At 37.0% G+C, this 27,755-nt stretch overlaps 1 protein-coding gene across 1 annotated transcript in view; it reads left to right on the forward strand.

Annotated features, from left to right (window-relative positions):
• The window catches only part of PDE4D (phosphodiesterase 4D), a 1,961,234-nt gene that overhangs the window by 336,497 nt on the left and 1,596,982 nt on the right, over positions 1–27,755 (forward strand). The window contains exon 3 of the mRNA XM_043987008.1: positions 22,388–22,517. The gene's annotated coding sequence lies outside the window, so the exon portion shown is untranslated. The remainder of the gene's footprint in view (positions 1–22,387; positions 22,518–27,755) is intronic.

Genomic DNA, 27,755 nt, shown 5'->3' on the forward strand with positions numbered 1-27,755 from the left:
ATGGCAGAAACTAGGCATAGACCAACATCTTACTACTTATACTAAAATAAGGTCAAAATGGGTATATGATTTAAACATAAAAGGTGATACCATAGGTAAATTAGGAGAGGAAGGAATAGTTTACCTCTAAGATCTATGGAGAGAACAATTTATGACTAAACAAGAGATAGAGAATATTATGAAATGCAAAATGGATAATTTTGATTACATTAAATTAAAAAGGTTTTGTACAAACAGAAGCGATGCAGCCAAAATTAGAAGGCAATCAGAAATCTAGGAAACAATTTTTATAGCCATTATTTCTGATAAAGGCCTCATTTCTAAAATATATAGGGGACTAAATAAAATTTATTAGAATCCAAATCATTTCCCAATTGAGAAATGGTCAAAGGATATGAACAGACAGTTTTCAGATGAAGAAATCAATCTATTGCCATATGAAAAATGCTGTAAATCATTATTGATTAGAGAAATGAAAATTAAAACAACTCTGAGGTACCATCTGACACCTATCAGATTGGCTAATATGACAATAAAGGAAAATAATACATGTTGGAGAAGATGTGGAAAAATTGAAACACATGCATTGTTGGTGGAGCTGTGAACTGATCCAACCATTCTAGAGAGCAATTGGGAACTATGCTCAAAACGCTATAAAGCTGTACATGCCTTTGACTCAACAATAATACCTTATTAGGTCTTTCTCCCAAAGAGATCATAAAAAAGGGAAAAGGGCCCACATGTACAAAAATATTTATAGCTGCTCTTTTTGTGGTGGCAAAGAATTGGAAACTGAGAGGATGCCCATCAACTGGGGAATGGCTGAACAAATTGTTGTATGTGAATGTATTGGAATATTATTGTACTGTAAGAAATGATGAACAGGTGGATTTTAGAGACACCTGGAAGGACTTAAATGAACTGGTGCTGAGTGAGATGAGCAGAACAAGGAGAACATTGTACAGAGTATTACCAACATTGTGTGGTGCTCAACTATAATAGACTTGATTCTTCTCAGTAATATAATGGTCCAAGACAATTCCAAAGGACTTGTGATGGAAAATGTTCTCCATATCCAGAAAAAAGAACTGTGGAATCTAGATGCATATTAAACTATACTGTTTCCACTTTTTTTGGTTTTGTTTTTGTTTTTTGAGGTTATCCCCTTTTGTTCTGATTATTCTTTCACAACATGACTAATGCTGAAATATGTTTAATGTGATTGTACATATAGAATCTATATCAGATTGCTTGCTGTCTTGGGGAGAAAGGAAGGAAAGGAGGGAGGGAGAAAAATTTGGAACTAGAAGTTTTATAAAAAACAAATGATGAGGGGGCAGTTAGGTGTCACAGTAGATAAAGCGCCGGCCAGGGAATCAGGAGTACCTGAGTTCAAATCCAGCCTGGACACTTGACACTTACTAGCTGTGTGACTCCGGCAAGTCACTTAACCCCCATTGCCCCGTAAAAAAAAAAAATGTTGAAAACTGTCTCTACATCTCTATATCTATAATAAGAATACTTTTGTGATAAAAAACAAAACAGACCCAAAATTATTGTTTCAATTATTTTTAGTTAATTCTTATTTTAATAATTATATTAAATTTATTATATATCAAATTGATATATAATATATAACAAAATAATTGTTACTATATAATATATGACATATATTTAATTTAATTATTTTAATTAATGTCTATTCCTTCCATTGCCTTTGTTGAATATAATTTTTATTGCTTTATAATCTGAAAAGGCCACATGTAATATTTCTGTCCATGTACATTAGGTTTTGAGGTTATTATGCCCTAAAACATGGTCAGTTTTTGTGTAGGTGCCATGAGCTACTGAGAAAAAGTTATATTCCTTTCTGTTCCCATTTACTTTTCTCCAAAGGTCTGTCACATCTAACTTTTTAAATATTATGTTTACCTCCTTAGTTTCTTTTGTGTTTATTTTTTCTTTGAATTTATTGAGTTCTAGGAGGGGACAGTTGAGGTCCTCCGCTAGTATAGTATTATTGTCTATTTCTTCCTGTAACTCACTTAACTTCTCCTTTAAGAATTTGGGTGCTAAAAGAAAAAAAAAGAATTTAGGTGTTTTACCACTTGGCGCATATGTGTTTATTGTCTCTGATACCTTTTTTTTTTTTACCTTACCCTTAATTTTTTTTAAATAATAAACATTTTAATTTATAGTTTTGAGTTCTAAATTTTACCCTCCTTCCCTTCCTCTCCTCTCCCCTTCCTGAGGCAGTAAGCAATCAGATTTGGATTATACATGTGTAATTATCTAAAACATTGCCATATTAGTCATTTTGTATAAGAAAACTTGAATAAAAAAAATGAAACAAAGTGAAAAATATCATGTTTCAATCTGTGTTCAATCAATATTAATTCTTTCTTTGGAGGTCATCATTAGTCCTTTGGAATTGTCTTGGATCATTCTGTTGCTGAGAATAATTAAGTCATTCACATTTCATCATCAAAGAATATTGCTGGTTTTGTGCACAACATTCCCTTGGTTCTGCTCACTTCACTAGACACCAGTTCATATATGTCTTTCCAGGCCTTTCTGAAATTATCTTGTTTGTCATTTCTTATAGCACAATGATATTCATCATGTATATATCATCTTTTAGCAAGATATCATTTCCTTCATTATATCTTTTAATTAGGTGTATTGTTGCTTTTACTTTTTCTGACATGAGAATTGCTACCCCTGCTTTTTTTAGTTCAGGTAAAGCATAATAGATTCTGATCCAGCCCCTTACCTTTACTCTATGTGCATCTCTCTGATTCAAGTCCATTTCTGGTAAACTGTATATAGTAGAATTATGGATTTTTATCCCCTCCCATTCATAGTTATGATTACTAACTATTCATTTCCCTCCATCTTATTTTTCTTCCTGTTTGTCCTCTTTCTTTTCATGCCTTTCCTCCTAACCACTGTTTTGCTTCTGTCTACTGTGCCTCCCTTTATCTGCCCTCCCTTCTGTAGGTTCCACCCTGACTTTCCATAATCTCCTCTCCCCCTCCGACTTTCCTCTCAGGTAAAATAGATTTCCATATTAATCTGAGTGTGTATATTATTCCCTCTTTGGGTCAATACTGATGAGAGTAGGGCTCAAGCAATGCCTGTCACTCACCCTTCCATCTTCCCCTCCATTGTAATAGTTCTTTTACAACTCTTCTTGTAAAATAACTTACCCCTATTCTACCTCTCCCTTCCTTCTGCACTCAATGTATACCTCTTTTTCCTCCCTTAATTATTTTTTATGTCATTCCTTTAAATTCAGCTTATACCTATACCCTCTGTCTATGTATATTCCTTCTAGGTGTAGTATTTTTAAAGAATTACAAATATCATATTCCCATGTAGGGATGTAAACAGGTCATCTCTGTTGAATCACTTATGTTTTCTTTTACCCTTTTACCTATTTATGCTTCTCTTGGATCTAGCTTTTGGAGATCAAATTTTTGGTTTAATTCTGGTCTTCTCCTTATGAAAATTTGAAATCCTTCTATTTCATTGAATGACCATTTTCCCCTAAATGTATTATTATGTCTTATTTCCCTGAGAAGTGATTCTTGATTGAAGTCTTAGCTGCTTTGCCTTTTGGAATATCATGTTGCATGATCTACAATACTTTAATGGTGCAGTTGCGAAGTCCTATCTAATCCTGATTGTGGTTCTTCAGTGTTTGAATGATTTCTTTCTAGTCACTGGCACTATTTTTTCCTTGACCTGATAGTTTTGGATTTTTACTATAATGCTCCTTGGAGTTTTTAATTTGGGGATATTTTTCCTGAGATGACTGGTTGATTCTTTCAAAACCTATTTTGCCCTCAAGTTCCAGGATATCTGGGCAGTTTTCCTTGATAATGTCTTGAAAGATACTATCCATGTCCTCCTTTTGATTATGGCTTTCAGATAGTCCAATTATTCTGACATTGTCTCTCCTGGATCTATTTTCCAGGGCAGTTGTTTTTTCCCATAAGGTATTTTACATTTTCTTCTATTTTTTCATTCTATTGGATTTGTTCAATTATTGATATCTCAGAGTCATTAGCCTTCACTTCCCCAATTCTAACTTTTGACGAGCTGTTTTACCTTTTGTACCTCTTTTTCCATTTGGCGAATTGTACTTTTTAAAGAATTGTTTTCTTTTTCCAAACTGTTGACTCTTTTTCATAATTCACTTCTCATTTCTTTTCCTATTTTTCTTCTTCCTCTCTTAGATGATTTTAAGCTCCTTTTTGATCTCTTCTATGAGACAACTTCTTTGGAGTTTTGCCCATAGGTGTTTTGACATTGTTGTCATCTTCTGAATTTGTGTCTAGATCTTTGCTGTCACAGTAATAACTTTCTATGGTCAGATTCTTTTTTTTCCTGTTTGCTTTTTGCTCATCCTTTTTGGCCTTTTTCCTTTCTTTTAAGTTTGAACTCTAATCCTGGTGTGGAAGGTGTACTGTTTCAGGCTTCTTGTGTCAAGGACTGCAGGCCCAGGCAGTTTACCTGATGTTACACTGATGTTGCCCTGAGGCTCACAGAGGACCCTCGGGTCTGCTGAGCTGAGGGGTTTAGTTGGGGGTGGCTGGCACTTCTGATGGCTGTAGGGGTCTGCCAGCTTACTTGGTGCTGAGCTGGGGTCCCCATGTTGATGTCTGGAATATGGTAAAGCCTGTGGGTTTTTTTCTTCTTTCCCTGGGGATACACTGAAGCATGTGACAATTCTTAGAACTAGAGTCTGCCCATTCCCCTGGCTATGCTGAGGCATGTTGGGGGTCCTAGTTTTGGTGTTTGCATGCTCCACCACTGTAGGACTCAGAATCTATAGCTGGTTTGCTGAGGTGGGGCTTGCTGCTAGCTTGCTGGTATACTTTATGTCCTGGAATTTTGTCCCCTTCTACCAAGCAAGACAGACCCTTTCTGTTGATCTACCAAGTTTCTTGGGCTTAAAGATTGCTTTACCCCATCTTTTTGTTGGTTCTGCTTTTTCAGAATTTGTTTTTGGAGCACTATTCTGTGAGTGAATGTGAGGTGAATATGGGAGAGTTATGGTGCTTTACTGCTTACTCTGCCAACTTGGCTCCCCTACCCTCTTCCTTTTTGATTCTAATAATTTAAAATTCTTTTTTAAAAATCAAATTAACCAAAGGTTTTTTCTATTTTATTTTTTCCCATGAAATTAGATCCTACTTTTATTTATTACTTCAATTTATTTTACTTCAGTTTTATTAATCTGTTTTGATGTCCAGAGTTGCCATTAATAGGGGATTTTAATTTGTTCCTTTTTAAGGTTTGGGGTTTTTTTTGGTTGCATGCCCAATTTATTGATCTGCTCTTTTTCTTGATGTACAAATTTAGAGATATAAACTTTTCCCTAAGTATTGCTTTGCCTACATCCTACAAATTTTGTAATGTTGTTTCATTGCTGTAATTCTCTTTAATGACATTATTGATTGTTTCTATAATTTATTCTTTGACTCATTCATTCTTTAGAATTAGTTTATTTAGTTCCCAATTAGTTTTTTAATCTATGTTTCCATTGCCCTTTATTAAATGTAATTTTATTGCATTATGGTCTGACAAGGATGGATTTAATATTTCTGCCTTTCTGCGTTTGCTTATGAGGTTTTCTAGGCCCTAATACATGATAATTTTTCTTTGTAAAAGTTCCATGTATAGCTGAGAAAAAGGTCTACTACTTTATATTCTTATTTGGTTTTCTCCAGAAGTCTATTAAATCTAACTGTCCATCTCCTTGACTTCTTTCTTATTAATTTTATTGTTAGATTTATCTAGCTCTGAGAGGGGAAAGTTGAGGTCCCCCGCTTGGATAGTTTTACTGTCTCTTTCCCTATAATTCATTTAACTGTTTCTTTGAGAATTTGGATGCTGAGCCATTTGGTGCATATATATTTAGTATTGATATAACTTCACTGCCTATGTTTTTACCCCCAGAATGATGTAGTTTCCTTGCTTATCCCTTTTAATTAGGTTTACTTTTATGTTGTCTGTGATCTTGATTGCTAGTATTACCCATACTATTATGGCCCATGAACATCCAAGTCTATGGGTTTTACATGATGAATTCATTTTTTAAAATTTTCCTTTGAATTATAAGTATCTTAACTGCTTTTCTCCTTGTATTTCAGTTATAGTTCTCTGTGGTATGTAGGTTGGTACATATAAATAGATGTTTAATCTCCTTTCCCTTTTCAGCTTAAAAGCTTCAAAGCATTTGCACGTAACAGTGCTGATGTTTTAGTAGACATTCTTCTTAAGCTTTGATAAAATTCTCTGTCCACTTTTATCTTACCACAGAAATGTAACATAAGATATTTTAAAGAAATTCCAGGTTTACAATTCATCTTCCACAAAGGTACTTGCTGTAGTGTATTTAGCAATGATAACACAGAGTGTGGGCAAACTTCCCCCCTTGGAAAATAAACAGCAAATGAATAAGTGAATGAATGGCTCAGAACTTATGTGAGGACAATGCAATGTGGAGACATTCAATCCTGGCACCATGGATCCAGCTGTAGATGTCTCACCTGAACTATTTTAGTCTTATTTCTGCTTTTCCCCATATTTCTTAGTTATTGAAGAAGATAGCCTGATAAAAGCAAGTACTCATGTAAAGCCATTTTTTGTGAATAACTTTCACAAATAAGAATCATCCCTGAGGAAATAAAATCCTTAAATAAACCCATATTAGAAAAAGAAATTGAACAAGCTATTAATGAACTCCCTAAGAAAAAATCCCCAGGGCCAGATGGGTTTACGGGTGAATTTTACCAAACATTTAAAGAACAATTAATTCCAATATTATACAGATTATTTGGAAAAATAGGTGAAGAAGGAGTTCTACCAAATTCGTTTTATGACACAAATATGGTGGTGATACCAAAACCAGGCAAAGCAAAAACAGAGAAAGAAAATTATAGACCAATTTCCCTAATGAATATTGATGCTAAAATCTTAAATAAGATATTAGCAAGGAGATTACAGCAAGTGATCACCAGGATAATACACTATGACCAGGTGGGATTTATACCAGGAATGCAGGGCTGGTTCAACATTAGGAAAACTATTAACATAATCAACCACATCAATAAGAAAACCAACCAAAATCATATGATTATCTCAATAGATGCAGAGAAAGCTTTTGACAAAGTACAGCACCCATTCCTAATAAAAACACTAGAGAGTTTAGGAATAGGGGGAGCTTTCCTTAGAATAATAAACAGTATCTACCTAAAGCCATCAGCAAGTATTATATGCAATGGAGATAAATTAGAGGCCTTCCCAATAAGATCAGGGGTGAAACAGGGATGTCCATTATCACCCCTATTATTTAATATTGTTCTAGAAATGTTAGCTTTAGCAATCAGAGAAGAGAAAGGAATTAAAGGAATTAGAATAGGCAAGGAGGAAACAAAACTATCACTCTTTGCAGATGATATGATGGTATACTTAAGGAATCCTCGAGAATCAAGTCAAAAATTACTTGAAACAATTAACAACTTTAGCAAAGTAGCAGGATATAAAATAAATCCACATAAATCATCAGCATTTCTATACATGACCAACAAAGTCCAGCAGCAAGAGATAGAAAGAGAAATTCCATTTAAAGTAAAGGTAGGTAATATAAAATACTTGGGAGTCTACTTGCCAAGACAAACCCAGGAACTCTATGAACACAACTACCAAACACTCTTCACACAAATCAAATCAGATCTAAATAATTGGAAAGATATCAATTGCTCATGGATAGGCAGAGCTAATATAGTAAAAATGACAATACTGCCTAAATTAATTTACTTATTCAGTGCCATACCAATCAGGCTACCTAAAAATTATTTTATACAGCTAGAAAAAATAATAACAAAATTCATCTGGAAAAACAAAAAATCAAGAATATCCAGGGAAATAATGAAAAAAAATTCACAGGAAGGTGGGTTAGCGGTACCAAACCTGGAGCTTTACTATAAAGCGGCAGTCATCAAAACTATCTGGTACTGGCTAAAAAATAGAGTGGTAGATCAATGGAATAGGCTAGGCTCAGGAAATGCAGTAGTAAATGACACTAGTAATGTAGTGTTTGATAAACCCAAAGACTCCAGCTTCTGGGATAGGAACTCAGTATTTGACAAAAACTGCTGGGAAAACTGGAAGATAGTATGGCAGAAATTAGGCTTAGACCAACATCTTACACCTTATACTAAAATAAGGTCAAAATGGATACATGATTTAGACATAAGAGGTGATACCATAGGTAAATTAGGAGAGAAAGGAATAGTGTACCTATCAGATCTTTGGAAAGGAGAACAGTTTTTGACCAAACATGAGATAGAGTATATTATAAAATGCAAAGTGGATGATTTTGATTATATTAAATTAAAAAATTTTTGTACAAACAGAAGCAATGCATCCAAAATTGGAAGGGAGGCAGAAAGCTGGGAAACAATTTTTGAGGCCAGTGCTTCTGATAAAGGCCTCATCTCTAAAATATATAGGGAATTAAATCAAATTTATAAGAATCCAAGTCATTCCCCAATTGAGAAATGGTCAAAGGATATGAACAGGCAGTTTTCTGATGAAGAAACCAAAGCTATCTATTCCCATATGAAAAAATGCTCTAAATCTCTAATGATTAGAGAGATGCAAATTAAAACAACTCTGAGGTACCACCTGACACCTATCAGATTGGCTAAAATGACAAAAAAGGAAGATAATAAATGTTGGAGAGGCTGTGGGAAAATTGGAACACTAATGCATTGTTGGTGGAGCTGTGAGCTGATCCAACCATTCTGGAGAGCAATTTAGAATTATGCCCAAAGGGCGATAAAGCTGTGCATACCCTTTGACCCAGCAATCCCACTTTTAGGTCTTTTGCCCAAAGAAATCATGGAAGGGGGAAAGGGACCCACATGTACAAAAATATTTATAGCTGCTCTTTACGTGGTAGCAAGGAATTGGAAGTTGAGGGGGTGCCCATCAATTGGGGAATGGCTGGACAAGTTGTGGTATATGAATACAATGGAATACTATTGTGCTGTAAGAAATGATGAGCAGGAAGAGTTCAGAGAAACCTGGAGGGTCTTACGTGAGCTGATGATGAGTGAGATGAGCAGAACCAGAAGAACATTGTACACAGTATCATCAACATTGAGTGTTGACCTACTGTGATGGACTATATTCTTCTCACCAATGCAATGGTACAGAAGAGTTCCAGGGAACTCATGATAGAAGAGGATCTCCAAATCCAAGAAAAAAAAAGAAAGAAAGAACTGTGGAGTATAGATGCTGATTGAACCATATTATTTCTTTTGTTTTGGGTGCTGTTGTTTTTTTTTTCTATTTTGAGATTTTGCATCACTGCTCTGATTTTTTTCTCTTGTAACAGGATTAATGCAGAAATAGGATTAATGTTATTATGTGTATATATATGTGTGTGTATATATATATATATGTATATGTATAGAGATATATAGATATAACCTATATCAGATTACCTGCTGTCTAGGGGAGGGGGGAGGGAGGGGAGGGAGGGAGAAAAATCTGAAATTGTAAAGCATGTATAAACAAAAGTTGAGAACTATCTTTACATGTAACGGAAAAAATAAAATATCTCATAAAAAAATCAATTAATTAATTAATTAAATTATTCATGTTTAAACACTAAAAAAAAAATAAGAATCATCCCTTCCCAAATTCGCTCTATATTTTCATATATACTAATGTCAATTTTTATTTCTCATATGAAGTATGTTTGTCCTTCATTCTTGAAGAGTACCATGACACCAGGGTGATGTCATGACTTGAACTGAATTGGATTGAACTGAGGGAGGACTGTGCAAGGTCACCAACCTCACTCTCTCCTCCAGAGCCATCTGGATCCAGTAGAAAGATATACATCAGGATAACTGGAGATGGACCAGGATGTTTAAGGGAATTGGGGTTAAGTAACTTGCCCAGGGTCACACAGCTAGTAAGTGCCTGAGGTGAGATTTGAATTCAGATCCTCCTAACTCTATGGCCAGTGCTCTATTCAGTGCACCACCTATTGGGAGAAATCATCTGGGGGTCATTTTATTTTATTTTATTTTATTTTTTGGTTTTTGTTTTTGCAGGGCAACGAAGGTTAAGTGACTTGCCCAGGGTCATATAACTAGTAAGTGTCAAGTGTCTGAGGTTGGATTTGAACTCAGATCCTCCTGAATCCAGGGCCAGCACTTTATCCACTGTACCACCTAGCTGCTCCCCTGGGGGTCATTTTAACCAACAGTCACTCTAAAAGTCTTTTACCACCTTTGTGACTACTCCCCAGTGACTTTTACTTCAGACAGGCCACACAAACCTCACCCATTCTTACTTTTTGTCCTTTTTCTAAGCTAATATGCTATCCTGGAACCACCTGTATTCCTCTATGTCCCCTAAATACCATATTTCCTTCAAGGTCTACATGAAGTCCCATATCCTTCATGGAGAATAAATAACCCTTTGACTATCCCTTAGTTATCCCAAGTATAAAAACTCGATACTGCATGATTTAGCCCTTAATTTTGTGATGTTCTCTATAAATGAAGGAGAAGATAGTTGGCATAGTAGGTAGAGTTTTGGCCCTGGAGACAAGAAGACTCCACTTTGTGACTTCAAATCTGACCTCAGACATTTACAAGCTGTGTGACTTTGGACAAGTCACTTAACTCTGCCTCAGTTTTTCCCCATTTAAGATGAGCTGGAAAAGGAAATGGCAAACCACTCCACACTTTGCCAAGAAAACCCCAAATGGGGTCATAAAAAGTCACACACAAGTGAAATGACTTAAAAATAATAAGTACAACAATATATAATAAGACAACTCCTTGAGGTAGAAATGATCTTACATTTTCATTTCTTCTACTTTGTAGGCCTTGGGTTAAAGGAGAAAGAACACTGGTTCTCATGTTTCAGGACCTGGGCTCATATGTCACATTGGATGCTTATTCCCTTTGTGACATTAGGTAAATAATTTAACCCCCCTGGACCTCATTTTACCCATCTGTAAAATTAACGGTTTGGACTGGCCTCTGAGGTCCCTTATAGATGTATGAGTCTATGGTTGATGAATATCATAATGTGAATATAGAGTAAAAGCTTCACACACATTCCCTGATAGGATAGGCTATACAAAGCTGCTCTACTCATGTCATATTAGCCTATACCAGTATACAGAGGGCTTGCAACTAAAGGATAGAATGTGCCTTTATTTTTTGGCAGGCTCTTCTTGCACTCATTCTTTTAGTGGAGCTCACCTCCCACTGACTCCTGAATGTATCAAGTTATTGTTTTTCGTCCTTTTTTCTCGAAGAGGACCAATGATATCAGGAGGATGACGTCTTGACTCTTTGGATTTCTGTGAATTGGATTGAAGTGAGGCAGAGCTGTGCACTCATCAGCCTCATTCTCTCCTCCAGTCATTTGGGTCCAGTGTCAAGCGAAAAGTCAAGACAACTGTCTATGGCTCTGGATGCAGCAGGAGGCCTTGGTCTATTTAAGCTAAGGTCTTTCCCAGGTCTCAGTTTGTCTGAGTCAATATTCCTTCAGGGATTAAAGTCTAGGTAAGGGGGCAGCTAGGTTGCGCAGTGGATAGAGTACTGACCTTGGAGTCAGTAGTACCTGAGTTCAAATCCAGCGTCAGACACTTGACACTTACTAGCTGTGTGACTCTGGGCAAGTCACTTAACCCCAATTGCCTCATCCAAAAAAAAAAAAGAAAGAAAGAAAGAAAGAAAAAAAAGTCTAGGTAAGAATTGAGGCAAATGATGGCCTAGTTTGCCTTCATAAAAGAATCAGTTGGGGAGGGAAAGACTCTTAGAACATCAAGTGGATTGTCTGTTTTAGTCCAGGGATGAAACCCATGAGGGAAGGAAATATGGAAGAAAAAACTTTGAAGTTTAAAGTATGGAGAAAGAAGACTATTTCTCCTGCTATAGATGGACATGTTTTCCTACATTATCTTTGTTGGTTTTTGTCCTTCATTCTCAAAGAGGATGGCAAAATTGCGGTGATGTCATGACTTGAACTGTATTGGATTTAAGTGAGGGTGGGCTGTGCAAGGTCACTAACCTTACTTTCTCCTCCAGATTCATCTGGGTCCAGTGTCAAGACTTATATCATGATAATTGGAGATGGCCTGGATGTTTAAGACAGTTGGGGTTATGTGACTTGCCCAGGGTCACACAGCTAGTAAGTGTCTAAAGTGAGATTTGACCTTAGGTCCTCCTGACTCTAGGGCCAGTGCTTTATTCACTGTGCTACCTAGCTTCCCCATATTAGCTTTATATTTAGGGGAAGAACAATGCAGTTGCCAGTACATGAATTATGCCTAGTTAGGCCACTGTTACCAAAATGTAGGGCATGGTATATGCCTGCAACGTTTGAGAAACATAAATTTAAAAGATGGTGGGGTAGAATGATGGCTGCTGGTGCATAATGTGGTTGACCCTAACCCAGTGCCTTTGACATTGACAACTTTGTCCAGCTCTGCCTCACTTAAGTCCAATTCACATGAAGTCAAGACATCACCCTCAAGATTATCATTTGTCCACTTTGAGAACAAAAGATGTACAACAGCAACAATGCCTTTGTGAGGGTAGGGATAGGGAAGGGATCTGATTGTTCATAGAGCATAGAGTATCAAGCCCAGGTAAGTTTCAAGGGTTCAAGGAAGTGATGACTCCATTCCCTGGATTTTCTGAGGAGTTTCCTTCATGTATGTGTTTCATCAGTGGGCTTATGCATGGAAAGGCAGCTAAAAAGGAGCAATGTATTGAATCTGTGTTCCTCTCTTGGGCATCTTGTTTGTATGACTATACTTGGTGCTGTCCCTTAGTGGCAAGAGGTCAGTTTTCTGGGGTCTCTGATAAAACCATTCAGATCTAGTAGTTGTTTGGAGAGTTTTCCCCTTCACCTCATAGGTATGTTTGAAAAGTCCCAACCATAACAATTAATTAGGTCTTAATGATTCAGATTATACTGTGCAGGGTGACCTACAAACATAATAGATTATCTTCATTAAAAATGAAAAATATCATCAAAAGCATCTCCTTCAGTCAACCTTTGTCATCACGACTGAGAAAAGATTTAAAACATCATGGTTGAAGGTATGGTCCTAAGAGAAAACTTTTAGACTGTTTTTGTGTTGTCGCTGGAGAGTTTAAATTTCTGTGGGGAATACACTTGACAAGAGTAAAACAAAAATATTGTCATATGAAAAATCACAAATGTAATGTCAATATTTGCAGTGGGAAAACTCTCAGTGGTACAAAACTTACTTAAGTAGAAAAGCTGATAGATTTGTTGTCAAAACTGAACATTGTATACCCAGACATGAATAATAGACATCAATATTCCCCACTTTAGTTCAAGATGTTTTTTACTGTCATGTCGTACCACTGAAAGATTCCACTGTGGGAAATACCTGGTTGACATTTTCCCCCAAAATGGATTTTTCCCCATCTGTCATGACCAAAGTTTTATATAGCTATAACATTATTTTATGGAATTATTTTTCAATTTCACTTACATAGTAAATTCTGAGTTACCAAAAACAAAATCAGACATAGTCCCAGTAGAAAGGAAGGGGGAAAGGCCCTTTGAAGAGGAAAAATGTGGGATTCCAATAGTTCATACAACTGAAACTAAATGTTTCTATAAGGGTAGGAGAAGAGGGGGAGATTATTCTGGAATGAATGCAAGTTGGTAGTGCAGGATGTTGAGCACTGGACAAGTAGTTAGGGACACTGCAAATCTCTCCTCAGATACTAACTAGCTCTGTGACCCTGAGAAAATATTTAATCTCTCGCTGCCTCAGTTTTCGTACTTACAAAAAGAAAAAATAAAAGCACTTGTTAACTGACAGATGTCCAAGCAATTCCCAAGTCCTGCTGATTATTCCACCTGGTAGTCTTTTGTATCTACAACTTCCTGCTTATTACCAGGCTACTCTTCTAGTTTCTTATTCCCTTAAAACAGAGGTTATTAACCTCGAGTCCATGAACTTTTAAAATATATATTTTGGTAACTGTATTTCATTATAATTGGTTTCTCCTGCAATCCTATGTATTATGTTTGGGGGGAGGGGTGCACAGTCTTCATCAGACTGCCAAAGAAGTCTATGACACTGGAAAGGCTTAAGTATCCCTGATGTACAATCAGATTATTGCAATAGCATAACCTGTTTATTTTTTCCTGTTTTTAAACTTCCCTTCTTTCTATGAAATTAATTTGGGGGGGGCAGGGCAATGAGGGTTAAGTGACTTGCCCAGGGTCACACAGCTAGTAAGTGTCAAATGTCTGAGGCCAGATTTGAACTCAGGTCCTCCTGAATCCAGGGCCAGTGCTTTATCCACTGTGCCACCTAGCTGTCCCCTAAACTTCCCTTCTTTCAATCTGCTTGTGTACATGGCCATGAAATGAATTGTAGTGACCCACAATTCTTATCTTGTTGCCCCCATATTCAAATACCTTAAGTTAAAACTCCTTGGCTTATAATTCAAAATTCTTCACAATCTGGGTCTCCTTGCTTTCTTGGCTTCTCTGCCCACTTATCCCCCTCTTGTATCCATGAACCTTTTATGCTAAGCTGGTTTATATCTCCCAGACACAGTTTATGCTAGAATGTCTTTTTTATACTCCTTTTCCCTGTCTGGAATGTCCTCCCATGGCCTCTGCCTCATGAAATTCCACTTATCTGTCAAGGAGCAGCTTACCTTCCACTTCCTCCAAGAAACATGCCTTGACTGCTCCCTTTCTCTGCTCTAAAGTCTTATTGAAGCTGTTGTCCCAAGTAATGATGTGGCCACAATGCACTGACTTGCAGTACACCCATTTGTGCATATTATGTCTTACAGTCTGGTTGGGGAAGAGGAGTTCCTACGGGCAGGGACCATGTGCTTTATTGTCTGCCATGATCCCTAGTGCATTCCCTTGGTACTTTGTAGATTGGAGTCTATATCACGGTCTCAACCCTTTTTGGGGCCATGGACTCCTCTGGAAGTGTGGTAAAGCCAAGACCTCAGAATAAATGTTTTAGATGTATATAATAAAATATGTAGGAATACAAAGGACATTAATTATACTGAAGAACAGTTATTTTTTTGTTAACTTCCAAGGTCTCAGACTCCTTGATAACAACAGAATCTAACAAGGTCAGGGAAGAATGTTTGCCTGGGGACATGCAGATCCAATAAATGAGAAGGGAAAAAATTACTCAGATATCCATTAAGCCAGGTTTCATAGCAAGTAAGTTTGACAAAAATCACTGGAGAATCCCGTTAACTTAAAGGAGACAGTATGTTTATATACAAATGCTTCTGGTCTGTGTAATTAACAAAGTGAATTAGATATTACTTAAAGAAAGAAAATCTGACTTCATAAGCATCACTAAGATTTTGGTGGGAAGTGTTTCATGATTGAAATATTACAAATGGAAAGATATAAAATACTAAAAAAGTGTGTCTGTAATATTTGTTATATAATATATGTGTATATATGATATATAATACAAATTATATAATATCTTATATAACATAAATATTACACACAGGTGTTTATGAGTATGTGTGTGACTTTTAACAACATGGCTATTGCTTTCCTCAGTGCAGATTGCAGTCTCTCTATGCTTTCCTATTCTATAAGATTCATGTCCATATTATCTCTATTCTCTACAAAGAATCCACCAAACATACAGGTACCAATGTCATACTCATCTGCCCATCTGTTCCCTTGTTCTCAACACATGACTGGCTTCTAAAACACATACACACAGAAATTTCTTTTACAAATAAGTTTCAGTTGGGGCTAGGTGGTGCAGTGGATAGAGCACTGGCCCTGGATTCAGAAGGACCTGAGTTCAAATCAAGCCTCAGACACTTGACACTTACTAGCTGTGTGACCCTGGGCAAGTCACTTAACCCCGATTGCCTCACCAAAAAAACCCCCCAAAACCAAAAACAAATAAGTTTCAGTTTCAAGTAGATGTTGTCTTTGGCTATCATGTTCTTAGGTTACTTTAATAGAAGCATTGTATCTAGACTGAGGGAAGCAAATACCTTATGTATTTTGCATGGACAGACCACTATTTGAAAATTAGGTAAAGGTCTGGGTTCCACATGTTAGGATACATCCACATATTGGCAAGTCAGAGTGTAGAAGAAAAAGATTGGAATGGTGCAAATAAGATCCTGCCATATAAGAGTTAGATGAATAAAAATGGAAATGTTTAGAATGAAGAAGGGAAGATTGGCCTGGTAAAGGATCATGGGATGTGACATATCTTAAAGTAGCTGAAGGGCTATCACATGGCAAAGGGATTAGCTATGTTTTGTAGGTGCAGGAGGCAGAACTAGATACAAAGAATAGAAGTTCCATTAAAAAACAACAAAAGACCCCCAAAATAGTTCTAACAATTGAATTATCCAAAGTAAAGTAGACCATCCTCTAGGAAAATATGTGTCCAGTGTACTGGAGCTCTTCAATTAGATAACAGATGACCATTTGTCCTAATGTCTGTCCTGGACTTGTAAGAGGCATAGACAACTGCATGGAAGTGAAAATCATTAGATGAAAAAAAGCTTACTTTTTCAGCTTGAAGATTCTATGACTCTTATACAGATGGTCATTAATATCTTCCTCGACTATTGTAATAAAGTCTGAGGGTCTTCATGCCTTTATAACTTTGATTATGTCATAGTTGTTCAAAAGTACTTCCTAGTTCACTCTTTTCTTCAGAATAAAACTTAGACAAATGACCCTGGAATTAAAATGTTTCTACAATCTTGTATCACTTTATCTCTCCTATATGCTATATGTGCCAAATCATATAAGCATTTAATTTTTTTATTCTACTCCCCAATAAGTCAGAATGGAGGTTGGTCTAGATTAGGGGTTTTTAATTTGGGAAATACCAATGCATAGATACTTTGGGTGTAATCTATGCATAGATTTAAAGATTGGGAATCATTTATAAACTTAAATGAGGGAAAAAAGTTCATCTTTATTTTGACTATATGTCTTTTCCTAGCCACCTAGCTGTCACATGTAGGGGTTTTTTAATCTTTTTTTGTCATGGGTTTTGGTTTTTTTTTGGCCATCTAGAATTCTTTTTGTTTTTCTTTTCCTTTGTAATCTTATGTTGTGTGACACTGGGCAAGTCACTTAAGCCTCAGGTCCCTGCCAAAAAAAAAAGAAAGAAAGAAAGAAAAAGAAAAAAGAAAAAGAAAGGGAAAAAAAAGAAAAGAGAAGGCCTTTGTAATTTTATGCATTTTATTTTAAGTATTAAATTATTGTATTTAAGTAATATTTAAAAACTAAGTGTTAAAACAATGTTTTATTTTTATTATTCTGGTAAGGGTTCACAGTCTTCAGAAGACTATGAAAGGGGTCTGTATAATAAAAAATTGGTTAAGGAGTCTTGGTCTAGAATATGCTGTCTGAGGTCTCTTCTAGATCTAAATCTTATTATGATATAAATGATATTTGAAATTGCTATATTGTCACTTAACAATTACTAGCTGTGTGACCCTGGGCAAGTCACTTATCCCCAGTTGCCTCACACAAAAAAATTTTAAAAAAAGAAAATTGCTATATTGTACCAGTGACTCCTTCAGTATGTCTCTAACTAGAACTCAGTCTAGATTTGAGGACCTTCGGGTTAGTATTTTCCCCATTAATGACAAAATCTGAACTCTAATGATGTCTTATCTATCTATCTATCTATCTATCTATCTATCTATCTATCTATCTATTCATCCATCCATTTATTTATTTATTTGTTTATCTATCTATTCATTCATTCATCTATCTATTTATTTGTTTATTTATTTACTTATTTATCTATTTATTTATTCATTCACTAATCTATTATTCATTCATTTATTTGCTTGCTTATTTATTCGTTAATTCATTCACTCATTCAGCCATTTATTTATTTATTTGTTTATTCATTCATTTACCTATTTATTTGTTCATTCATCCATCCATCCATTTATTCATTCATTCATTTGCCTTTTGATTTTTGTGGGGCAATGGGGGTTAAGTGACTTGCCCAGGGTCACACTGTTAGTAAGTGTCAAGTAACTGAGGTCAGATTTGAACTCAGGTCCTCCTGAATCCGGGTCTGGTGCTTTATCCACTGCACCACCTAGTTGCCCCCCCCACCTTATTTTTTATTTATGATGCTGACTTAAGAGCATCAATTAGGAACTCAACTCCTGGGATTAGATAATGAGAGATTCCTCCTGCTTGAGACGTCATCTTCATTGTAATTACTGTTGCTCTCTCCCTCACCCCTCACCCCTGTTCTAGCCACAGAAAATATCCTTGGGAATGGGGAAAATTCACACAGTGTATGTATCTATTGGAGGTATGCTGGGGTGGAAGGTTCAGCTCTCAACCAGGATATATCTTAGAGACTGTGGATTCAGAAGGTTCTAAGACCTGTGCTGGTTCTTGTCTATGAATACATGTCATTAGTTTTCAGTAATTTGCTATTTAATCTGAGCAAGATCCTAGATTTAAAGATTGAAGGAAAGTCATAGATATGTTAATCCAGGGATTTTTACTCCCCCTCCCTTTTTTGTTTTGTCCTGGACACTTTTGGCAGTCAGGTAAAATCTAGGGACCCCTTCTCAGAATCAAGCATTTTAAATTAATCAAAGCAAATCAGAAGTTTCAGTCAGAAGTAAATGAAAATATATACTTTTTTCCAATCCAAGTTTGTGAACACCCTGAAATTTCTCCACAGAGCCCAGATTAAGAATCCCTGGTCTAGTCCAGCCTTCTCATTTTATAAACAAGGCATCCAAGGACTAGAGAAGTGGCCTCGCTTGCCCAAGACTACACATGTTGAAAGTGACAAAGTCAAGAATAGAGCTCGAGTCTTTTGACTCTGAACCCACCATCTCCCCAGTCTCAGTATGAGGTGGGCTTTGAGAATATGTGTTTGTTTTCTTTTTTTCCTGTTGTATAGACTTGCTAACAACTGTCACCCCTCCATTCCCTTTGTAAGGCACTGACTGTACTGTCACAACAGGAACTGAGGCATCACAGTTCTCTTGCTCATTACTCCATCAGTTCCCTTGGATCATTGTTCATGTGACTTTATGTTTTTTAATCCCCTCTCCACACCCAACTTTAGCAACCAGTATTTTCATGTAATCTCACACAATAACAGTTAAAATGGAGCTTTCCCCATTTTCATGTTTCTTCTTTTGCATTCCTTTATCTCCAGCCCCTAACCAGGAAAAGGGTAAGAGTCTACCCGTATTGATAGTCAATGTTGTCAAAATCAAAAGAAAAGAAGATTTTTTTCTCTTGGGGAATAAGCCAGCTTGAGGTAAATCTAGACACATTGGTCGCCAATTGCTTAACATTTCCTAAATCCTTCATATGCACAGACAACATGTGCCAAAGCATACCAAATATTGAACAGGATAAGCTCAATCTAAAACAGAGCCTTTGGGCTTTTGGGTTGCACAGTGGATGGAATATACATCCTAGAGTCAGAAAGATTCATCTTCCTGAGTTCAAATATGGCCTCAGGCACTTATTAGTTTTGTGACCCTGGGTAAGTAAGTTACTTCTCTTTGCCTCAGTTTCCTCATATGTAAAATGAGCTGGAGAAGTAAATGGCAAAGCACTCTAGTATCTTTGCCAAGAAAACCCCAAATGGGATTACAAAGAGTTGGATATGACTGAAAAACAACTCAACAGCCACCACCACCAATACCACCACAACAATGAAACAGAGCCCAGGACAAGGTGTCCTTGTTAAGGTTTGGAAATTGGACTCCCAGGGTATTACCATCCACCAGAGCCTGACAGCCTTCTCTCTGACTGATACATGTGGCTTGACTCACAAAAATAAATGCCTGTGTGTCATTAAGAATGTGTTTTTCTGTCATTAAAGTGTTTGTATGTGTAAAAAAAAAAGTCACAGTAAAAAGTGTCCTTAGTTGTATGCCCTTGCCCCTCTTATTTGGGATGTTGTACTCAAGGAAAGGGCTTCCTACTCTGCATGCCTCTGGTCCTGCCTCTACTCTGGAAGCCTTCAGTCAACAGAGTAGACAGTTGTAGATTCTGTCACATATTTTAGTGCTGTTCCTTTCATCTCTTCAATTATATTTGCCTTAGAAGAACGTGAAAAAGAACTAAGGCTTTGTGTTCTGTGTATGTCTCATATTGTTCTATCCCCAACAGGGGTTCACTAGGAGAAGGTTTGGAAGGTATGATCAAGGACACAGCCATTGCTGACCTTGTAATAGAAAGTTACTCTCACTCAAACTCTTCAGTATCTTTTATGCTCAAAACTTCAGGCAATCTGTGGCATAATTCATTGCATAGGACATCCCTGGGGGACACACAGATCACAGGGGAACAGCAATAGAGAGCCATCTGATTAGTTAGCAAAGATTTGTGATGTATCCACTACTAAGGGTCAAGTTCTAGGATAAGTTGGAGTCAAATTGTGAAGGGATTTAAATATCAAACAAGTGAGATTGTATTTGATCCTAGAGGCAAAAGTTTTGAGGAATAGAGGTTAATGAGGAGACTGTTGGAATAGTCCAAGTAAGAGATTTTAAAGGCTTGAACTAGGGTGGTACTTGTGTGAATATAGAGAAAGGGAATGGATTTGAGAAATGCTCTAGAAGCAAAAATGATAAGACTTATCAGCAACCAATTGGGCATAAGGGTGAGTGAGAGTGAAGAATTAAAGATAATTCCAACACTTTACCCCTGTGTATCTAAAAGGATAGTAGTACTCTCCACATAAATGGGGAAGTTAGGGAGAGAGAGAATTGTTTTGGGGGGCGGGAAATAATGAGTTCTATTTTAGATTTGTAGAGTTTGAGATACATATGGTACATTCAGTTTGAAATGTCCAGTAGAACAGCTGGTGATATAGGAATGGATCTTGGAAGACATTAAGGCTAGTTATAGATAATTGAAAGCCATAAAGAGGCATCAAACCCATGGGAAATCATTAAGAGATCATAAGGAATAGGACTCAGGACAAAGGGGATCATGATAATTGAGAAGACAGAGGAATTAGAAAGTGAGGGTGGTTGAGGGGACATTAACACCTACACGTGTGTATATGCAGATTTACATATATCTATAGCTATATGTCTATGCACACACACACACACACACACACACACACACACACACACACACATATATATATATATATATATATATCTGTATCTATATATCGATCTCTCTATCTCATAGTATTATGGTAGAGCTTGGGGTTGGACTGTAAGCCAAATACTAAACTTCTTGATAAAGGAGACAGAATACCACTAGGAAATCAGTCAGGCCACCTATCTGAAAGAGGAGGAGATGTTTAGTGATGGCCGCAGATAAAACATCTGGAAGTAGTCGTGGGGCCAAGGAGTATGTTAACTCCCCCTACAGAATCAGTGGGTTGGGGGAGGAGCATGAGGGAAGCAATATCCAGTACTGGAAAGGATGGTTAATAATAAAGTGTCTTCCGGAGTGATCCAGCTCTCCATGAGTCCCAGATGATGGAAGAAAAGAGTATAAGAGAAGGTGATCTAAGATAAAATGGCATTAATGAGGTAATATGGATTCCAGAAATCATAATGCAAGGAGTGAGTGCACAAGAGTGAAGCAAAAAGTTATAAGCATGATCAGTTTATGAGTAAAGCACAGATTTAGTAATAAAGTGGGTCAGATAGCTATCTTTGTTAGGGCAATGACCACAAGGAGGAGAAACAGCTCCTTTTTATAAAAGACCTTATTTTGTTATACAAAATACCAAGAAGAAACTATTATAGAATGGAATAAAACATAAAATACAACATCAATATTTGATTTTCTCACTGGATTGAGACATGAAGTAGGCAGGGTAGATGTGAGTAGGAACAAAAGAACTGGAAGTGCGGGAAGGGGACAGGGTTGATTTTCATTCAGAAAGTAAGGAGTCCCATACCATTGGTTTGGACAGGTAAGAAGCAGGATTTATTAGCCATCAAGAATGTGGTAATGTTTGACCAGAGGTCAAACCCTCAAGATTTTGGTACATGTAGGGTGGGTATGCCATTTCTCTGTTAAGTATTGGGGGGAAATGGGGAGTAGGTTTAGTGTTAGTAGTTCTTATAGATGAGGTATTGGCAACACGATGTTTGTTATATGAATGAGGGGTCCATTTGTTGGAGTCTGACCCTGGATGGTAAGGGCCTGCTGTCTGAAACACATGTACTTGGGTTGGTTCTTGAAGATGAGGAAAAATAGATTGCCCACAACTATGCCACTTGGATGCAACAAAGTCTCCCTTACCTCTCTTTCCCTCTCTCCATGTCAATAGAACAAGCTATATATCCATCCTATAAAGGCTACCCACCAGGATGATCTGAGTCTCTGATTTTATCTGCTACATACAAGAAGCCCCAGAGGGGTAGAGAGGATCATGCCCAAGTTAGGACAACTGTCAGCAGGTACTGTCTTTCTTTCCCACAACTTCCATGTTCTGCCTCCCTGATTATGCTAGAACAATGTCCCTAATGGGAAACAAATTTGGCTTATCATCAGTGTTTGTTTTCACTTCTTTTTTTGTTAAGGAAAAAGGTAGGGGAGGAAAAGTCTTCATCTTGTGGCCTTTGGGAGCTGATAAAGAAGACAGAGATATTTCTTTGATTGAAATCAAGACCCCAGACAAGTCACTTGACCACTCTCCCTCAGTCTACTCATCTATCTTTTTACTAGTGATGAATAAAAATGTATTCCTCATCTTTTTGCCTTCATTGCACTGATAGACCTAGAAAGCATATGAGAAGGAAATATACATTGAGTTGTCTTACCTGAGGGATAAAATCCACAGGACTTAATCTGAAAATTAACCAAAAATCAGAATAAATGTTCATTTGGAACCAGGCCCAGAAAAGGGGGCAAAGTCCCTAAGTTCATATTTCAGCCACTTCTCCCCCTTTACCTTCCCCAATATATTTTCCATCCTGCTCTGTTACACATGATGAGTCAAGTTTCTCCAGCTTGCATAGAGCATAGTGGACATAACACTGGATTAAAAAAAACATGGAAAGACTTTCATGAAATAACAAAGAGCAAAATGAACAGAAACAAGAGAACATAGTACATGTTAACAGCAATTTTGTTTTGATAAGAACTTTGAGCAACTAAGTCATTTTGACTATTATAAATATCCCAATTGATTACAAAGGACATATAAAGGAAGACACTATCTGCATCCAGAGAAAGAACTGATAAATAGAAATATGTATAGAATGGATTTATAAACACATATAGGGGTGTGTGTATACATACATACATACATACATATATACATACACACATATACATTTATGTGTGTGTAATAGAAGAATGGTAGCTATCTCCAGGGCAGGGGGGAGGGAAGAAAAAGAAAAGAAAGTTATATGATAACTTTATTTTATGTATATATATATATATATATACACACACATATATATACATACACACACATATATATATAAGGAATAGCAATTTATACATAATAGATTTGCAGTTCTGTGTGCAATCCTCTTTTTTATTATACTATGTTATGGAAATGATTGTTTTTCCATAAATTAAAAATAAAACAAATAAAAATTTAAAAAAATGTAATCTGATGTTAAGCAATAATTTCTCTTGTCCCAGGATCTCTTAGTAGGTTTTAGATTAGTCCCACTAGCCTTTTAAAAAATTTTCTTCTCTTACCATGAAAGTAATTTTTTTCTTCTAAAATATTATACCACAATGTTTCATTTGCAAAGATTTATTACAGATCTATTCAGACCTTTTGCATCATTTTAGTGCATGCATTCCCTAGGCCTTGGGGTTCTCCATACTTGGGAGGCATTTGATTTGTGGCTAAAAGATTCCAGTTCTTAAGCCAGTCTCCCTTCCCCTTCCCTTTGACTCTCTCCGCATCTCATAGCTGCCAAAGATATGGTTGCATTCATCAAACAGGAATGTGTTCTAATGTTTTAGTGACTACAATAGATTCAGCACTTAAAACATCTGCATGTTCTTCCTGTTTGTTCTCACTTTCCACCTCCTGCCTTATGCTACATTTAGAAAAAAAATAGGTCCCCTTGTTTGTTAGTGTACAGACAGTGCTGGCAAGCTGTCTGGTTGATCTCCTAGGAAGGGCCAAAGTTCTTTTGCAATGCTTCTGCTATAGTTATTGCTGTTATAGAAGCAGCATTTTTTTTTTAGTCTTTATTACCTTTCCAGCAAACAGGGTTGTAAAAGTGAGTGCTGTTGTATAGAGTAGACACTTAATAAAGGTTTATTGGATAGAATCCAAGAAACACTCTGCTGACCATTACACTAAGGGGCTCATGCTGTCACGGAGTTTGGGAGGGAGTGCTAAGAAGCTGGAGTGTCCTGCTCGGCAACCTGAATTCAAAGGCGATTCAAATTTTCTGACGCATTCAGGTTGTTCTTTCTGGAGGGGAGAGGGTTAAGACTGAATCAGACCTGGAGGACCTGTTGCCACCTTAACCTGAGATGTTTCCTGGGCTGCATAATAGAATATATAGAATGGTATTTACAATCTAGGACCACAGGCTCGAATAGACCCAGGGAGGAGTCCTAATCATCCTTGTGAGGGGAAGGGGAAGGAGAAGGCCAATAGGCCTATTGTATGTTAGCATAGCAGGCCCACAGTCTGTGCTTCGGGGCTCTCCCAAAGGTCCTTCATGAGTTCAGAGGTAAGGTTGGTACACAGGGTCTGGGTCATACCTCTTCGGACCTACCGTGAATTAAAACGAAACGAATAATGAAATGGAAAGAGTAAGATAGGACAGATCTCCTCTAGTTCTTAGAATGTGAAACTTATCCTAGGGAAACTATGGGCAAGAAGAGACCACTCAGACCCCAGTCACATGCCTGGGGTGGTACTAAGCCACCTCAGTGTCACCTGAGAATCAAGGGGGTATTAACAGGAAATATCTAGACGCCTCCATTAGAATGTGTGACCCTTGGGTCCCCAGATCGTTAAAGAAGCATTTGAGTCATGGAGACCATTGTAAACTGTTTACTAAATGTTGCTATTTTGGCAGTCAGTCTTACTTCACACTTTCCTAAAAATCCCACTCCATTTGCCTGATCAGCTGGCAGTAGTGTGTCCTTGAAAGGAATTTGGCGGCTGTGCCGTCCCTGCATATTTCCATTTTGCCTGGTCTGCCTTCTTTAGTTCCAATCTGTTAAGTGCAATTGAAGCTGCCTGGAAAAGGAGGGAGTTGCAGGGAGGGTAGGTTATGCTATAATCATCATAATTTTGTACCTACTAGATAAATCCATCAAACATTGCTTGTATGCCTGCTGTGGGCAAGGCACAAGTGATAGGCCCCCAAGGAAACAAAATTAGTCCTTGTCCTTAGTAAAAAAAAATCTCGATTTTTAAAGTAAAAGAATATTAAATCATAATCTAGACATTTAGCAGTCATTTACACTCCTCATGAAAGTCAGAATGACTTGGCCCACAAACGATGTCATTTTTTTTTTTTATGGGGCAATGAGGGTTAAGTGACGTGCCCAGGGTCACACAGCTAGTGAGTGTCAAGGGTCTAAGGCCAGATTTGAACTCATGTCCTCCTGAATCCAGGGCCAGTGCTTTATCTACTGCACCACCTAGCTGCCCCCAAACACTGTCATGTTTAATAAATCGCTTCTTTTTTAATCTACTCCTTCTTAGTTTCATTAGGAACTCACATTTGAAGGGGGTTGGGGGTGGGGACTATAACAGCCTATTTTGGCCTTGTGATTCATCATTACCTACAGAATTATGGCCACACTCCTCATTGTGATGTAAAATCTTTCTTTATTTGGTCCCAACATCCCCCATTTTCCAAACTGATCTTTTTATTTACTTCAGTCAGACTGGTCTTTTGACTGCTTTCCACCATCCTTTTGTCCATGCTATCCCCGCAGTCAGGAATTCTGTCTCCTCTCTTACCTGTTTTCCTTGAAATCCTACCGGTCCTTTAAAGTTCAGTTCAAGGCCCACTTCCTTGGTAAAGTTTTTTTCCTTATTCCACAGTGATCTCTTCTTCTTTTGTCTTCCTCTAATATTTATACATAAAAAGATATGAGGCAATTAGGTAGCACAGTGGATAAAGCACTGGCCTTGGACTCTGGAGGTCCTGAGTTCACAACTGGCCTCAGACACTTGACACTTAATAGCTGTGTGACCCTGGGTAAGACTGAAGCCTCATTGCGCCCCCCCAAAAAAAATAAGATTTAGTGTTATTTTACATAATTGATTTTATCCTATTAGGAATATAGGCCACATCTTTACAGTCCAATAAATTCAGTCCAAGGATTTTTTTTTTAAACATTGAGATCTGATTGAGTAGTATAGAGAATATAAGATCCTGCCTTTACTTTGTATATTAATTTTTTAAAAGAATGATTCAGTAGAAAAAAATGCAAACATAAAGAATCTCCAGAGACAAGGTGCCTCCCACACAGACATCAAAATCATATGAGACTTTATGACAGATGCGACTATGGAGATAACTCGTTCAACAATCTGCTGAAATGAGACATAATGTGGGAGTACTTCTGCTCATCAAAAAATGCTCACCAACATCTTCAAAGATATGCTTCATTGAGTCAGATTAAAAATTTAGGATACCTCATCAGTGTTGAAATTCTCCCAATGAATCTGTTTAAAGAGAACATTGTATTAATTGCATGGGTTTCTACAATGATGCAGTGAAATCTATAGCAATATAAAAGACATTCTGACTAGTCACACTGGTTAAACAAAGTGGATGAAAAGCATACAGAGTGCAGCCAATGTAATAAAACTGAATAGACACTTGTGGAGGTAGTCAGTCCACCAATAAACATCCTGGACAAGTACTTAAGAGAGATAATGAGCTGAGCCAAGAATTAAATAGGAGGTCTCCTCTGGGAAAATGCAGTGTTTTCCATGATCTCAGACTACATACTGCTGACTGTCTCTATACCACCATCCTTCTAGGAATGTTAAATGTCCATGAAACATAGAACATTGTGATCTAGAATGAAACAAAATTACATTTAACCAAAAGTCAATGGAAAAATATATCTATAGTTTATTACCAAGTAGGTTTTTCATAGATGTGAAAGGGTATAAAATATATTATCCTACATACACGTTCTAGAGGAGGTAGGCTGGTCATGTAGCCAGGGTATATGGGTATCCTTGAGATATTAAAAGAAGTACAGGAGTACCCACATGTTGAGTAGATTCCATCAAAGGCTTTACAGAAGGAAAAAAACCCAATAATTTGCAGTGTTAAAAAACTGCACTTTTGAAAACAGTAGAATGTTTCAGAGTAGTACCCATAAAATGAAATTTGAGTACACAGCTTTCCCCTTTCTGGCTAGTAATTTGTGATCATTTAGGCAACAGCCAAGTGGAAGTTTTTCAAACATAACCAACCCCACGGATTAATTGGGCAAAAGTTTTTCTTTAAGAAGATAATAGTAGCAAAGATAACAAAAAAAACAGAAAATGTTTGACATTGGAGGGGATTTTGGGAAAGCCACTGTTGGAGTTATGAAAAGATCCACCCATCCCGGAGAGCAATTTGGAACTATGCCCAAAGGACTATGGAACCGTGTATACCCTTTGATCCTGCAATACCACTACTAGGTTAATATCCCAAAGACATACCCCCAAAGAGAAAAAAGACCTATTTTTA

This window comes from Dromiciops gliroides, chromosome 1 (assembly GCF_019393635.1).
Source record: "Dromiciops gliroides isolate mDroGli1 chromosome 1, mDroGli1.pri, whole genome shotgun sequence".
NCBI lineage: Eukaryota > Metazoa > Chordata > Mammalia > Microbiotheria > Microbiotheriidae > Dromiciops > Dromiciops gliroides.